Genomic DNA, 18,226 nt, shown 5'->3' on the forward strand with positions numbered 1-18,226 from the left:
ATAATAACACAAGAGTTGTATTGTAAATGCTAGCAGAACACTTTCTGAAAGTTGGGTGTAGCAAGTTTGCCATCTACTGATCAACAGAGAAGATCTTCGTTTGAAAGGCATTTTTGTATACCATAATATTTAGTTTGAAACCCTCTTTATATAATGAATCAGTACGTGTGTATTTAAATAAATCTGTTTCCAGTGCTCCTGTAGGTCAATATAAAGCCTCAAAGGTATTGTGCTAGTGGATCAAATATGAGTTCCTGAAGTACTTCTTATACCCAAATATTCTCATTTTTTCCAATTCTTTCCATTTCACAAAGAGATGTTCACTTGTCCCCCGCCATCTGCTAGTTTTACCTCAGTCAAACCTTGTCAGTGCGTAGTGGCAAATTGAAGAAAGTCCATATGTCTGGTATATTTTGTGCTGTACACCCTCATGTTCCATTCAGATGGGTTTAAACACAGAAGTTGAAATCCACAGTTCTGTCATATGTACAACAAAGAAAAGTCTTTACCCTCTTTTAAGAACTAAGGCCCTATATTATCATTACTATTACTATATAATTTTTCACTTTACCACTATTAAATAATTTAATTCAATGTAGAATTATAACATGGAAATATGGATAACAAAGCATGAAAATGGATGACCTGTGTCTAAGAGCTAAACAGTGATGGACTTTTAAAACAACTATCTCTTTATAATGATTTGGATTTTTGTGGACCTATACATAACATATAACACCTTCAGAATGAGTGATGATGTAAAACTTCTGAAATTGATAGATCAGAGCAAGATTAAAGGAACAGAATATGCTTCTTCCAAGCACACAAGAAAGCTTGTCTTTCCCCCTATACCATCTAGACTCAGTGGCAGGCTATTTTTCCACACAGTTGCCATGTAGTTCACACGGCTGGACTTTTTCTCTTTTTAATATCTTCCTTACTTCTCTGCTGGATAAAACCCTCCTGTAAATCCATTATTTAAAGTTTGATTCTTATTTCATTTGTACTGGTATAAATCAGGAATGGTTTCACTTCAGTTAAGGGATTTAAAATTACCTCTGTTAACTCCAAATTGAATAAGTGTGTTTTGCTGCAGAACCTCCCCTTAAGAGGACTGGGATTTTTAGATTGCATGGGACTATAACCTAAAGGCAGAAAGTCCCAGAGCCAGTATGATTTGTAGAGACTAAGATATTTCAAGAGATTTGTCTGCAGAAATCAATAAGCTTTCTGAAATAAATTTCCAAGCTGGCATTCAAAATCCCTACCACAACTACTGTACATTGCTTTGTACACCAAGCAGGTTAAAAATTTGTCCTTGGGAAGGGGTAGGAGGAAATCTGGGATTTGGGATATTTTGCTTGTTTGTTCTTTAAGGCTACATTTCTGTATCTTTCAGAAGGTGACCTGAAAGCACTCTGCATTTCTGGGACCAGATAGGCCAATCTCTATTCTGGGAAAGCTTTGAGTCTATTGGGGCAAATGAGTCATATCCATTCTGCACAAGAGAAGGAATATATCACAGCATGAAAGCTATCCCAGAACACTTTGCACTTCAGCTCTTTACAAACACCCTGGCTTATCTGCCTCATCCACACTTCAGCAAATGCCAGAAAAGATGCACACATGGCATAGCTCTTCAAACTCTCCTTTGCTTTCCCCAGGATCCAGTTGGTCTCATGGTGCTGTTAACACCCTTGGTAAAGCCTGGATCCTAGAAAGCTGTCTCTGAAGCATCCACAAAGATTCCACAAGATGGGTAGGTTGCAAATGAAGTTGTTATAGTATAATGGGACAGTAACACTATTATGTACACTATCCACTATTCCATGCTTTGCTTTCCTTTTTGAAGGAATTATTTAGTTCATTACAAAAGAGATCTTGGAATGAATTAAAGTATATTAAGTATGGATAATTGGAGTTGATGATCTCTATGCAAAATGAGAATAAACTAGTAGATTATAGCTACTTTTCTGTGACATCAGAGTTAAAAGCAAACTGATAAAGGAGCATAGTTTTATTGTTTTTTCTCTGCCTCTACGTAAACTAAAGAGAAAGATTTACGCATTAGATGGAACATATCTAAACTGAATGGCATGATCAGACTGAAAATATTGTACTATCAAAATAATAAGGCTGTACATACTGGGAAAAACACAAATAAGCAAAGCTTTCTAAATGTTTTAAGATAAAGAAAGGTGGGGTTCTTTCTGTGTCAAAGTAAATTGAAAATAAACAGAATTTGGTATTCATACATACTTAAGCACAGGTAGCAGAATCAGAGAAACTGAGAAAATATTACAGATATATTTGATCTTTGAAAAGAAGCTTATTAAAAAGGGTCAACTTCATTTTTGTAAGAAAATATTAAAGCTTTAAAGTAGGACAGCTAAGATGGAGAATAACACAATGATAATTAAGTAGTAGATTCTAGTCATTTCTGCAAAGTGTAAATAGAAGATTAGGTAAATACGGGATTTGGTACTTTAACAAAATTGCTATAAAGTATACTTTTACATTGATTAGCATTATAATTCCAAAGATGCCATTTCAGAAATTCTTATCAGAGCATATTTAATTACACTGCTTATGTAGATACAGCTTCTTTAAGCTTTCCTTATGGTACAGCATTACATACAGATCGTAAAAATATGAACAAACTATTGCTTTTTCTCAAAGCTCAGGTCCAGCTTCAAATATGAAAAAGCCAGACATAGCTTACTGAATTAATCTTTTGTCTCAATTGAATTTGATGCAGCATCTCCTGAAAGTTACAAAACTTACGCAAGATCAAGTTACTTAGAATTTTGGGGGGTGGCAGGGAGCTCAGGCAGCAACGATTCATTTTGCTGGATTTTTTTTAAGTGGCATTGCACTGTAAATCTTAATGTAAGATGCATTAAAAAATTAAAATATGTCTTCAAATAGACTCATTATATTTGATTATAACTTCCTTTTTTTGTTTTCTGCTATAAATTTGGTTCCTAAAGCTTTCACAACTGACCTATTAAGCACAACTCTAGCTCAGCTGGAGTGGTTAGATTTTAAAAGTTGATATTCTTACTGTTTTAAACAAGATTTTTGAAGCAATTAGCATTCTGCATGTTTTTATTTTTCCACATGTAATTTAAAAGTCTCAAGCAGCTGCTGGTATTATTCCTGTGACATACTTCCTTCCTGCTGTTCAGTGAGAAAGATGAATATGTGATTCTCTTCTTGTCTGTACAGTCTTATTCCCAGTGCCAAGTCTAGAAATTTACATCAGAACTACTCTGCTTTCTCAAACGTAACACGTGTCCATTTATTCAATATAGTGGACTAAATCCAGCACTGAGTTTTCCTGGCTTTACCTCTCTGTAATTTGTACAGGAATTACATTGAGGAAAGACACAGAGTAAACAAGCAGTAAGTCAAAATCATTTTATTCTTTAAAAGAATAGCAGAAAGCAAGCATTTCATGAATCATTGCAAGAGGTAGTTAAAACTGATGGGTCTTATGAAAGACATAAATTTTTAGGACTGGCTTAAGACCAGCCTCTAAATAAAACAAGGGTGAGTGACAGATGTTAACCCATTTCCAAGGTGTTCTGCTGCTTATATTGGTAGAGCGATTGAAAATAACTCACACCATTCCTAGAGCATGAAGTATAAAGCATGAGGTTTTTACAGCTCCTGTAAGTTATATCTGTTACTTCTAATCCAAAATATATACTATATTAGTTTTCCATTTCTCTTCTGCTTTTACCAAAGCCTTCCATTATAAAAGTATTTATACATGAATTACTAAATTCATTACAGCTGCAGGTCCCTTGATTTAATTAATTAATTAATTAATGCATTATGATATACTGCTGGCATATGCCTAAATCAAGTGAGACTAAAAAGTGTTTACTAGGCATCAGATAGTCAATAAATGTGATCTCAAAAGCTGAGCAAAGATGGACCTGCATTGTTTAATTTTCTGTGATTCTAAATTTATATTTTTAAAAATCCTAGGATAATTCAGCACAAATCTTTGTCTTACTGCAAAATTGAGACCAAATTGTTTTCTAATTATCAGCAGCTCTAAAATTCTGAGGTTTTGTTGCCACTAAATTATTTACTATGCAAAGGAAAAATGTTAAGGCAAACCTATACACTACGTGTCCAGTTCTCAGTGTGTTTAGTTCAAAGGTGCATTTCTGTCAAATCAGAAGTGTGTTACTTTATTTTCATTGCAAAGCATGTACGATCTGTTTTCAAAACTACATTTGATTTTATCTTTTAAGGTTGTAGTATAATACTGGAGCATACCAATTCCTGACTTATGATGTCTGTGTGAACCATTGGGATTTGAAATTGATTACCCAGTCTTTAACTGAGGCTAGTGCAATCAGGCTGTGGCCCTTCACACATCACTTAGCAGTCTACTTGATGCCCTGTTGCTTAACTGTGAGGAGTATCAGTAAAAACACAGGTTATAACAGCAATTTCTCATTAAACACTGATATCCTTACTGTGAAGTTGTTATGTACTAATAGCCAGATTTTCTTTGTTATCCGATAGTATGTAAACCACATTCTCAGTATGTACTTTATGCAATTTGTTTAAAATTTACAAAAAGTTGGCTTTTTGTGCTTTCTGGATGTGAAATAACAAATGTTTCACAATGTGCAATACGGTATAAAATTCTGCTAACTGAAGCTGAGGAGCTTTCTGACTCACTGTGGTAACTGGTTTATTTTCTGTATGTCTTCATCTCTATGTTTGTGCGCCCAAGCAAATTTGTATGCTGTTTTTGGTGTAAGGGGCATTGGGTGAAAACTCACCCAGAGAGTGAGTGTCTCTGGAGAGACATTTTACTTTTTCCTTGTGAATGGAAGTGGAGGGAAAAGAGGGTGAATGACAGAGGGTAGCCATATTCCTAAGAACTGAAATTTATTGAGCCTTAATTTGTAGTGGATAGGGAAAGATCAAAGGACCAACATCACAGGAAATCATTTATACTGCAAATGAGTTCAGCAATTAATTCCTGAAGGCATTAAACATTGCCCTTGTTCCATCTTCTACGATCCTGTTGTAGAAGCCTGTTTGTCCTGCAGCTGAGCACCTCTTTCAGAGTGTATGGTTCAAACAATATGCGTGCTCTTGTACAATGAAAAGAGAAATGAGGGGTTAAGGCTTCAGGAGATGCAGAATTTTGCCTTTCTACCCTTACGGTCTGGAAAAATTTCCAGTTCTTCCCTCCTCATGAAAATAATCCCAGCTATTTTCACTTCCACACTCTTGTAAGTGATCTCATCTCCCTTTCCCAGAAAATCTTCTCTACATGTTTGTGTGTGTGTATGCGCATGCACGTGCTTAGGATATTTGCATGCATCATTTATTAAGCCCAAATTTTGGGGTTGGATATATCTCTCACCAACACCAGGTTAAGTTTTTGATAGGTAGAGACAAGATTAAATTGCACGTATTTGGCATTTTCATCTTTCCCACAGCTGGGTTTTCAGCCCCTGCCTGAAATAGTTTCTTCCAGTTTCTCTGCAAATCTTCCCCAAAACATTTCAGTTATGTAACCAATATGTAGAAATCCAAGTGTGACCATATTTGCAGTCATGTCATTTCTGACCTAGTTTTTCAGTGCAATCTTCTTGTTTCAGTAATTATTTCTAGTTAGATATGATGCAGCTGTAGCATCTCGTGGAATAAGACCCACTAGAAGGAAATATTTACATAGTCAGCAGAGGAAAAAAAAAGGAACCACAGTCTAACTTTACTGAGATGCTCCATGTTTTCTTGTATTAACTTTGGCACCATATTGGTTGAATTATTTTAGCTTGATAAGGAAGATAATTTATGGAGACAAGTTTTTTTCAGTGCTGCTTCTGGTACCTGTTCCAGTTTTGTTCAGAACCCAAAAGAGAAAGAACATTGGTAAATATAGATATGGTCAATTACTATGGGTTCATGGAAAAATCTGAGTTGAAGCAATACTAAGTAATACAGTAAATGGATTTATTGAATTCTAAATCTAATTCCAATCCTTAAAACAAACAGCATGAAACATCAGAGAGGAAATATCCTGTGTTAGTGTAACCATTAGTCATTATTGTCATTGTTATGGCAGAGTATGTAAACTTAATTTGACATATTTTATTAAAATGAAATATGATTTGGTTTTTTCTCTGTTTTATGCCCTCCTTCCCCAGCTGGACTTTCTGGGTTGGACATAGAGATGGAATATGGTCATATAAATAAAGCGAGGTTGGTCCGTTGACCTAATTTAGTAACAGTGGTGAACAGAATAATATACCTACACTGGAAGGTAGCATTGCTAACACTAATGAGAGTGCAAGCTTAACTTCTTCCATATTAACAAACGAAAGGCCTTTCATAAACATTGATTGATGTAGATATTGTCTGCAAATGTAATTTGCAAAAGAGAAACTTTTCACTGAACATCGGCCTTTAGAGTGCTTGTTAAAAGATCAATGGTGAGAAAGATTGGAATAAGTCTAGGTCCCCAGCCTTGGAGGAGCAAGGTCCTGCTGCTTGGAGACAGGAAGCCCAAGTTCTTAGCAATAAGGTACATCAGACTACTGTGCAGAGACACCTGAGTTAAAGTTGAATGAAATTATCTTAGAAATAATTGTATGAGCAAGATAGTTTTATATTACTTCAATTTTCTATTATTTCATGTGGACTTACTTTCAGAGTTCTACAGAGATTCAAATGAAAGAGAAAAGACATGGGATATGTCCTTGAGGATTCTTTGTGGTACCCCTCCACCCACCTACCCCCCTGCCCCGGGTGATGTTTTGTATAAAACGGATAGTTTGCTATTACACAGGAACATATTTTTGGTCCTGTTTCATCTTTCTGGCTCTCCTCCTGGCCAGAAGATTCCTGTATCCATGTATATAGCTTCAATAAAAAGAGTAGAAACTATTCTTCTCCCAAAATAAATGGCAACCTTGTGGTTTGGAATCGCAAAAAGTGGTTCCAGATTTCTTCAACCAATTTCGGCAGTGCATTTCCCTTCCTAGACAAATGCTGTATGCACTAAAAAGTCTGCATTCAAGCAACCCCAGTGTTATGCAATTAGCTTATGCTAAAATTACAGTTTACTGTAATTTAAGTTTGGCTATGTTCCATTTGGGCTGTCATTTTAATTTGAATCTTACCCACAGTGACTCCCAACATTTTTAAAGGCAGTATCCCATGCTTCATGAAGTCTGGCTGCATGGCTCCTTCCCTTTCATCAGAGATCCTTTTGCTTCCTTCTCACTTTCTATCAGCTCTGCTACAGGCACTGATAATGAACTAGCAAGTGAGGCTAGACTTGCCTGCCTCTGTCTCAGCATATTCAAGTATTTGCCCCTGCTCTCCAAAGCTGTTGATCCAGGAACACTGCACAGACATCTGAGTTAGTTGTATGAAGAATTAACATGGGCCTGGCAAAACTAGCTTGTTGGAATCTTGTTTGTCCTCTCACTCCTAATGTGCTTTTACCTCACAGGGTAGACACTTCTTAACTGGAACCGTTTGTGTAGATATGAATATATACATCGAAAGGAAACTACACAGCATCTTTTTTTTTTCCTTTTTTTTTTTTCTTCTAGTCAAATTCAGGTGTTAAATAACCTTCATAATAACTTTTATTAGGTTACCACTTTTAACACAATTCTCATGATTTTTACAGGGAAGCTCAAACAATATGTTAAAGTGATTTGCCCAAGCTTATAAAAATAAAGCAAAAAGAAATCATACAAAAGAAAAGTTTAAGAAAAATAAAGAAAAAATTCTAAGACTTGCAATACTGAAATCACAGTAAAATATTAATTTTATTCATTTAGTTTTGGTGTGTTTTCACGGGCTTTTTTCCTAAAATAAAACAAACTGAAATATGCATAGTATATAGAGAAGAATAAAGAGAGTTTTAGCTAGGGACATTCTGGAAACAGTTTAATTATTTTTTATATCTTGACTACATGTCAACTTTTAGTTTACTGATGCTTAGAATTCACTGGTTTACTGTTTTCTGCCTTTGTAAATAACATATTTGAGACATTTGATTTTGTAGTTTCAGCTTCAAAAGCTGTGCTGACTTTCAGCTTGTACTAGTAAAAGCATGTTAAGGATAAGGATGCTAGCTGAAACATAGTAGAGTTTGAGATTTTCTTTAAAAATGAAAGGTTTGAGTGTTTTGCTTTTTTTTGTCTTTCTAAGTATAAACTGTAATAGCTGAAAGTCTTCAATTCAAAGTGAACTCTTGAGTGATAGAGTCATAATTTATATAGAAATTCTTAATTTTTTTGAAAACAGTAAATGGACTATAAATGTTTTTCTCTCACTTAGCTTTGGGTATTAATAATTCATAAAACTTAATTATAATTTACTATGAAAGACGTGTTGACCTCTGGGTAACATTAGTGGTTTTCATTGCAAGCTGCATTGAAATGCAATGAGAATGAGAATGTGGTGTTGAACAATACAGTTATGAAGAGAAAGAATTTTGATTATCCTGTGTTGTGATGAAATTTACAGTACCTAAGATTCTGACGAGAGCATTTTCCATCAAATAATTGAAGAAAATCTGGGAAAGTTTTAAAACCCATTGCAGCTGCCTTGCTGAAAAACTGTATATTGAGACTGGCCAAAATAATCATGATTTGGGATAATCTGAAATTCTCCTGATATCTGGAGGGAGTGATTTCATGAATGTTATTTAAAGTCTCTTGTCAATAATTTAAATATGTGAGACCATAGCTACACAGAGGTGGAAGAGAAACATACATGACACAGTCATTTCTTGAGATGACATACCACAATCATGAGACACAGAGAAAACACAGAACTTCATTCATTAAGCATTTCAGTTAAGTTTAAAACAAAACAAAACAAAACAAACTTAGGAATTTTTTTTAAGTTCTTTTTACTCACTTTTTGTTTTGGGACATCTGAAGTTCAGTCTTCTCATCTTTCTTCCTTAATTATATATATGTATACCAAGCAGAAAGGCATTCTGGAAGAATATGTAGAGATATTTATTATATGGGTAAGGATCAAGTCGTTGTGGAAATTGCTATGTGAATGAAATGTAATGTCAATATATATATGGGTGATGATAATATTGATATAATCCTTTGAGCACAGTCAGAACTGGGACAGGTGAATAATAAAGGCCAATGCAATTAATGGAGATCTATGTACCATAACAAGCATCTGTGTCCATTTCATCCTCTCCACCGAATTTGTAACTCTCGTAAATTAGAGACATTTTTTGGACTTTCTCTATTCAATATACATAGTATAAGGTCTGGTTAAAATGAGAAACTCTTGCTCCTAAGCAAATAATCATGACAAAATAATGAAATCCAATATTCTCAAGTTATGTTCCATGGCTCAGCAGCAGATTTGGGGCAAGTATGTTAGGTGCAAGTGATTATTAAGCTATTCTACACAGGAGAAGAAGTTTTAATGCACTAGAAGGAGAGTGGATTCAAAGAGCAGTGATTAAGCTTTGTTTGATAATTTTTCTAATTATTTTATCAGGTGCATAAACCAGTTTAACTTGCTTTTTAAAATGGCAGCTTTCTTTCAACAAAAAAATGAGCAGTTATTTCAAAGTTTTCTTTCTTATAGATTTTATTTCTTCAGTTTCCACCTTTTAAATATATTTTTTCCCATGTATCTAGTTTTGTCATGATAGACAGTTCTAAAAACTGCTTACCACCATTTTCATTCTGAAGCTTTGAAGAAAATTGTTTCTTGGAAGCTCCACAGCTCATCCCTGTGTTTAGATGCTCAGAACATGACATATCTGGGTCACTAGAGGAATGATGACAACTAAAAAGATGAGACTCTAATCCTGACATTTTACATCCATTGCAAAGATTCCATGTTATTGGATATTTGTGTCAAATAGAAAATAAAAATGGTTTGCCCAAATTCCACAGTGATATATTTACAATCTTGTTAGACTGGGTTACATTCTTGTAAATTATCTCACAATTTATTTATTTTTTTAATTATAATTCCCTTTATGGGATTCTCTAGCTGAATAAGAAGTTGATTCTCAATCCATTTCGACAAAATCATGCAGTAATGTATTCAGTAATGCACATCAGAAAACATAATGCTTTATTGCAGTAGACAAACGTCTTATGGAGCTGTATGAAAATGTATGCTAGTTAGACTGATTCTTTACTTAAACACAGATGTTTCTCAGATTTGTTTAAAAGAGATACCATTTTGGATTTTCTGAACTGACATACTATTGATATGTTGTTATTCAGGCAACTGAGTGAAGGTTGATATGTCACTTAGGAAACTAAAAACAGATATCTGAAAGTTACTGAAAACCATGGTTGTGTTATTTTGATGGTCTAGGTGGCCTTGTAATATAAGTATATATCAAGGTTTTTTATCAGTCTTTCAAATATGGATTTGGAATGATTGATAGACATTGAACTCCAGGGCAGCATCAATATAGAAAACAAATCAATTTTTTGCCGCTATTAAAGAAAGTACTGATAAAAATAGGTTTATTGGCACACAAAGCTCATCAGTTTTCTTCAAGTGATATCTTAAGTAATGAGGATTTTCATGAAGTAGATGAGTATTTCTGACATTTCACTAAAAGAACATGTCTCTTCCCAGAAGGTTAAAAAGACCCTTCTCACTGGAAAGAACTGTGAGAAAATTCACGACAGGATTCATCCTTCTATCCAAGAAGAAAGTTGCCCAGTGAGTTCCAAAGAACAGCCACCTAACACCTCTCTCATCAAGAAATGGAGGAATTGAGTAGGTATAAGAGTTTGTTCGCTTAGTTGATACCTTGAGATTACTAAAAGCTATTGTTTTGGGGCTTTATTAGGTTACGTTAGGTTACGCATGAACAGACCACAAGGTTATCTGCTAGCCATGAGAGAAACACTGAGAATTTGATGTTAAACTGTTCTATTAGTCTTATGACTAATATTATTGCATAACATGTTTTAAATATTGAGACTAAATATCAAAAAAGTAACAAAAGGAAAACACTTCACACAGGAGCAGTGAAGAACAGACAACATGAGTGGGAGACTCAACACCCATTACAAGCTGGCTCTTTCAATTGTTGCAAAACATGAATATATTCCAGGCAGGTCAATAGCTTTTGCAAATAACAAAAAGGATGTCATGTAGATTAAAGAATTTTGTAAGATGATTCTTGAATTCTAACCTTTGAAAAATTTGTAATCAAGAGAGATTTTTGTCTGAGATTAGATAGGAAAACTCTGACACAGGTACATAATTAAGATACTTTCAGGGCATTTATTCTAGTGTAGCCATGCACAATTAAAATTATCAGAACTGAGTAAAATCTCTCTTATATGGTCTACAGGAAATGTCTTTACAACAGTGGGGGGGTGGGGGGGTGAATTAGCCTTAATATGCATTAACTTGATAATACAATACTTTATGAGTTAATCCTTAACATCTCTCTCTAGATCCATATTTATGCCTTTCAGTCTTCTATGAATTTACATCAAAGAATTTTAGCTCACTTTACAAACATCAAGGTAGTTTTGTGATTATATATTATTCCAACTTTTCCTGTGACTGAACTGAGATACTGAGTACAAGGACCATATCTGAAATTACCAATTTATGTATGTGTGTGTCTGCATGTATGCAAGTTACATAAAGTCAGTTGTGTATTATTTGAATTTTTGTTGTTCAGTCAACAGCTGGTTTGTAGAAACACTGAAAATACCAACCCTCCACTGATGCTAATCAACACTGATGTACACTCTAAAAGTTAAGCCACTGATGATCAAATAAAACTCAAATTCAGTTAGTCCATTAATATGTTTGACAATGACTACTATCTTAGTAGTTGTAGTAAGAATCCTTCAACAGACAGATGTGAGACAGCTCTTTCCTCATTCTTTTTTTTTTTCCTAATTTACTGTGATTAGGAAATACTGTAAACTAAAGTAGGACATTTAGTTTTATTCTAAAAATTTTCATTTTGTGAAAACTTTCATTTTCATTCAATATTTCAAACTCTACCATTTTTATCATTATAAATATCTATCTGAATCTGACTACATCTTTAGCCTCAATGATTTTCTGTGACATTGAGTTCTACAGTCTAACCACATGCTGCATAAGAACATTTCCTTTTTATCAGTTTAGAATTTACTAACTTGTAATCTCAGCATGTCACAATAGCTGTATTTGTGTGAAACAGAGGAAGGACAGTATTTTGATACCCAGCACTGGACCATAACAGAAAACTATCCATTCCTCATGTTCAACTTGTTTTCTGTTTATTTTTTTTTCTTATGAACATCTGCCTGTTTTTACTCTTCTCTCAAATACTAAGTAGATCCAAGATCTTTGCCATTTATATATTCTTTAAGAATGAAGATTTTACAAGAATACTATCTTCACTGACTTGTTTATTTTTCTTTCATCCTCCACCTTAATGATGTTTTAATTCTGAAGCAAAAGAACTTTAGTCATGAAACAGAAGATTAAAGGCAAATTGGAAGAATCATACTGACTGCATCAGGGTATGTGATTCCGTGAACCTTTCATCTTAATAAAGGGAGTAAGGCTGATAAACAGAACACATTAAAGATTAATATTTTGCCTTTTTGTACGTGCTAGTCAAAGAAAAACAAACAGGCAAAGAAAGCTGCACCTGAAACTGAAACAGCACACCTACCAAACTAGAGCTTACAAGTATTTACTATCTTGGTTCTAATCTGTTAGTAGCTGGAAATATTGCAACCTGGTTGTGACTCTACTAGAAAATTGTATTCATTTCTCTGAAGAGAAAAAGTATCTGTCATTTTCTTTGTGAAATCAAATAGAGTTAAACAAAATTTCTTACATGTCAACACACACAAAGTAATCTCAGGAGTTCTCTGAGGTAAAATTATTATCAGCTAAGGAATTGACTGCAACCACCATTCATAAAACTATTTTAAATTTCATTGACTGAACAACTGACTGTATTAATTTAATTTATGTCCTGATATCTTTGGTAAGAGATTACTTAAAAATGAAAATTTAAAATAAACTGTAATTTGGGGATTTGAGGTCAGATTGTAATAAAATATTTTGGTCAGTTGATAAATGTGATGATTCAAACATATATGCCTTTCTAAATAACAATACACTATGAAAAATTTAGATAACTTGCAACACTATATAGTAATGCCAAGGAGTTTTTCTGAGTGAAGACATATATTTGCAACGAAGATGATGCCCATTAAGGACATGTTAATGGTATTGCACAATATCAGTTAATCCCTTTTTTCTTTTGGTAAACATTTTTCACAAAACTAATTCTTTTTCATCTCTCTAGCAAGTGAGGAAAACAATATTGAACTATAGCATACAGTTCAGTTAAGGAATAGAGAAATACCAGGACAGTGACTACCTTCTCTGTCTCATAAAATGCAGAACTAGAATATGTATGGAATAGTCTCAGAAAGCATTAACACACACAGTCACAATCCAAACCTCCACTCTGTTCCAGGATGAACTTGTTAGTATGTAGGGAGAAATGAGGATAAAGAAAGTAGAGGACATGAAAAAAAAGAAAAACGTATAGTAGGTAATAATAGGTCTGTGACTGGGATATACTTGGCCAGAGAAATAGAACCAAAAAAAGCTTCCAACCAGTTACATGATAAGTAGAGTTGCATATGTGGAAAGATAAAGACTAGCTGGTCTGATTAAGTAAAGATGTATAAGGTAGAAAGAGTTGCAGAAGGAGGAGGAGTAAGGAAGCAATAAAGGGCCTAAGTGCAAAACAACAACTGAAAGAGAAAGGATGCCTGAATTTTAATATGGGACAGAAAGGATCAACACATGTAATCCTAAAATATTAGATCCTACTGAAAGCAATTAAAGTGCTCCTCCTACACACACAAAAAGCATTCCTATTGTTATGTTATTCTAGAATTTGCTAGTCTTGTATTTATGAACTTATAATTCTCAGCCCATGTTTATTAATGGCTATAATTTCTTCCTATGACAATATTGTTCATTATCCTGTATAATTTTTCACTCTCTTCCACCGAGGTAATTACAGAAAGTAACCCTATCACTTCTTACCTTTCATTTTATTAAGGGAAATAAACAAACTTTTATTTAGTCATCTCTTTTAAGAAAACCTCTTTATGCTCTGATCAACTTCTTAAATTTTACAGGTTAAACTCAGCCTCTTGACAGTTTGTGCCCAGACTGTACACAGGATTCTTGATAGGACCTCATCAGCACCGTGGACAGCACCACTGTACCTTCTCGTTGGGAAAAGGAACATCAAAATATTTGGTGAGTTTCATGACTGTATTGTAATACAGGATATTTAAGCATGGAAATCAGAAGTACTTTTGAAGCATGGTAGATATCTAATATCTGTTCCCAAATGTGTCATTTTATTTTCAGCAGTTGTCAGGCCACATGAAGTGCTGCATAGATAACATTTCTCTGCAGAAATCAATGGTAGTGTATTAAATTGAGAGGCACCAAAGCACTCATATCTCTGAGAGACTTCCGAGCCTGGTGAACCCTGCAGATTTTCATCCACTCCTACTATACCATGTAGAGTCTAAAGATACAGCGACAAGGCAGCTTAGAACCATCAAAAGAGACTATATGTCCCTTGGAGCAATGTTAAAAGGATCTGAAGCACAGGTGGTGTTCTCCTCTATCCTCCCAGTCAGAGGAAGGGGTTCAGGCTGCATGGCTGGTGCCATACTTAAGGTTTTGAACAGAAGTATTACTGAACCTGTTCCTTACCAACACAGACAAACTAATTAGAGATGTCAAGACTTCTGGCAGCCTGGGCTGCAGTGATCATGCCCTGGTGGAGTTCATGATCTTGAGGGATATGGGCCAGGGGAAGAGTAGAGTCAAGACCCTGAACTTTAGGAGAGTGAACTCAGTTGTTTAAGGAATTAGTGGATGGGACTGCCTGGGAAACTGTCCTCAGGGACAAAACAGTTGAACAAAGCTGGCAGTTCTTTAAGGAAATCTTTCTTAGACCACAAGAACTCTTGATTAGCATGTGTAAGAAATCAGGCAAGGAAGGCAGGAGACCAGCATGGATGAGTAAGGACCTCCTGATTGAACTAAAGTATAAGAAGGAAATGCATAGACAGTGGAATCAGGGACATGTATCCTGGGAAGAACACAGGGATGCTGCCCAGGTGTGTAGGGATGACATCAGGAAAGCTAAGGCACAGTTGGAGCTCAATTTGGAAAAGAAAGTCAAGAATAATAAGGGTATCTACAAGTACATTGGTCAGAAAGGAAGATTAAAGAAAATGTACCCATCTTGAGAAATAAAACGGGGGAACTAGTGACAAGTGACATGGAGAAGAGTAAGAACTAACATGAGAATGCTGAGGTACTTAACAATTTTTTTGCCTCAGTTTTCACTGGTAATCACTCTTCCCAGATCTCACAAATCCCTGAACCTCAAGGCTGGGGAAACCAACTATCCCCTATCTTAGGAGGAGATCATGTTTGAGACCACCTGAGGAAACCAAACATGCACAAGTCCACGGGACCCAAAGGGATGCATGCCAGGATCCTGAGGGAATTAGCATATTTAGTTCCTAAGCCACTCTCCATCACATTTGAAAAGTCACAGCAGTCAGGTGCAGTCCGTTGTGACTGGAGAAGAGGGAAAATCATACACATTTCTGAAAAGGGTAAAAAGGAGGACCCTGGGAACTACCATCCAGTCAGGCTCATGTCAGTGCCTGGTAAGATCATAGAACAGGTCCTGATGGAAGATATGTTGAAGCATATAGAAGACAAGGAGGTGAATAGAGGCAGCCAACGTAGCTTCACCAAGGGCAAGTTGGCTTGACTCATGCAATGGCCTTCTACGATGGAGTGACTGCATCAGTGGACAAAGGAAGAGCAATGGATGTCATCTACTTGGGCTTCTGTAAGGCCTTTGATACAGTCCTCCGCAACATTCTTACCTCTAAATGGGAGATACATGGATTTGATGGACGGACTATTAGAAGGATAAGGAATTGCCTGGATAGCTACATCGAAAGAGTCAATGACCCAATGTCCAAATGGAAACCAATAATGAGTGATGTACCTCAAGGGTCTGTTTTGGGACCAATACTATTTAATATCTTCATTAATGACATAGTGGGTTTAAGTGCACTCAGCAAATTTCCAGGTGACACCAAGCTGAGTGGTGCAGTTGGTTTGCTAGAGGGAACAGACCTCATCCAGAGGACCTTGACAGGCTAGAGAGGGCAGCCTACGTGAACCTCATGAAATTCAACAAGGCCAAGTGCGAGGCCCTGCACCTGAGTTGGGGCAATCCCCAAAATCAGCACAGACTGGAGGATGAATTAATCGAGAACAACCCTGCAGAGAAGGACTTGAGGATACTGAAGGATGAAAAACTGGACATGAGTCAGCAATGTGCACTTGCAGACCAGAAAGCCAGCCATATCCTGGGCTGCATAAAAGCAGGTTGAGGGAGGTGATTCTGCCCCTCTACTCTGCTCTGGCGAGACCCTGCCTGGAATACTGCATCCAGCTCTGGAGCCCTCAGCATGAGAAAGACATGGAGCTATTAAAGCTGGTCCAGAGGAGGGCCACAAAAGTTATCAGAGGGCTGGAATACCTCTCCTCTGAGGAAAGGCTGAGAGAGTTGGGGTTGTTCAGCCTGGAGAAGAGAAGGCTTCAAGTAGACCTTATTGTGGCCTTTCAATATATAAAGGGAGCTTATAAGAAAGACAGAGAGACTTTTTACCAAGGCCTGTAGTGACAGGACAAGGGACAACAGTTTTAAACTGAAAGAGGGTAGATTTAGCTTGAACATAAGGAAGATGTGTTTTGCTATGAGGGTGGTGAGGCATTGGAACAGGTTGCCCAGAGAAGTTGTGGATGCCCCATCACAGGCAGTATTCAAAGTCAGGCTGGATGGGGCTTTGAGCAACCTGATCTAGTGGAAGATGTCCCTGCCCATGGCAGAGGGGTTGGACTAGACAATCTTTGAAGATCCCTTCCAACCCAAACAGTTCCTTGATTCTATGATTCTATGAAACCTGGCTCAGAGAATGCCTGCTTGTATGTATGTTCTTTGAAAAGCAATAGTTTTGCTCTTAAGACAATCACAAAAATGGCCTTTAAATCACTGAAAGAGCCTTTTTTATCATTCTGGAGAAGGAAAGGATGGCTTGCACTGAACACTAGAAATCCCTAAAATGTAAAATATCTGGCTTTTGATAATGGTCTGTATTGCTTTGTCCATGTCTGTTGAGCTTGTTGATTCCTGCAGTGTTTACAGTTAAGTAGCACTAGCAGGTACAGTAACAAGAGTTCCCTCTGACAATCCTTTAAGCAGAATGTCTGCAACTAAATGAAAAGTGTGTTGATAATTTTCATTGACGGATTTGAAATCATATTATCCATGATATTAACACATACAGTGCAGTTCCAAATAAAGTTTGTGACAGTCATTAGGGCCAAATATAACTAGACTGTTTTCCAGAATGGACTTTTGATTCAAATGAAAGTATATTCAAGCTTTACTGAGTGAAAGTAAAAAGGCATATAAAGGTAAGCATGATTTGTCTTTTAGTTTATTATTCTACATATTTTGCATGTTTAAAAAAGTGATGCTTTTATGTATGGTTTGCTATCACCAATTAAGTGGTTATTTTGTTATTCACAAAGTATTGTGATAATCAAAGGCTAATCATAGTAGAATTATGAACTCTAATTGCAATTAGTGGGGAATAAAAAAGTGTGGTTCATTATGGTGCACCTGTAAAGAAAAAACTGATCACTGTGCAAAATTTCTAGTTTAGTTTGAGATCTAATTACATTCAAAACTAAACCCAGGAATTTTCACATTTATATAACTACAAATGATAAATAGAAATTAAAATCTTGTGAAAATTTGGTTTATTTATAATTTTACATTCTAATTTACCATGTTTTTATGAGTAGGAAGGAATGTATTCCACAGATTGGAACTTATATTTGTTATATATATATATGTATATATATTTTTATATGTGTATATATAACAAATAAATAAATAAATAAATAAATAAATGTGTAAATAGAAAAAGTATGTGTATTTTAAGCAATTTAGAAATAATTTTTAAAATAAAAAATACTCTAATCTTCACTAGTTTAGAGAACTCCAAGTCAGAATTTGTATTTATTTTCTAGAACATCCAACCTTTTCAGT

The sequence above is a fragment of the Nipponia nippon genome, unplaced genomic scaffold, assembly GCF_047370975.1.
Source record: "Nipponia nippon isolate SJK-2023a ecotype South Korea unplaced genomic scaffold, ASM4737097v1 scaffold_4, whole genome shotgun sequence".
Taxonomy (NCBI): Eukaryota; Metazoa; Chordata; class Aves; order Pelecaniformes; family Threskiornithidae; genus Nipponia; species Nipponia nippon.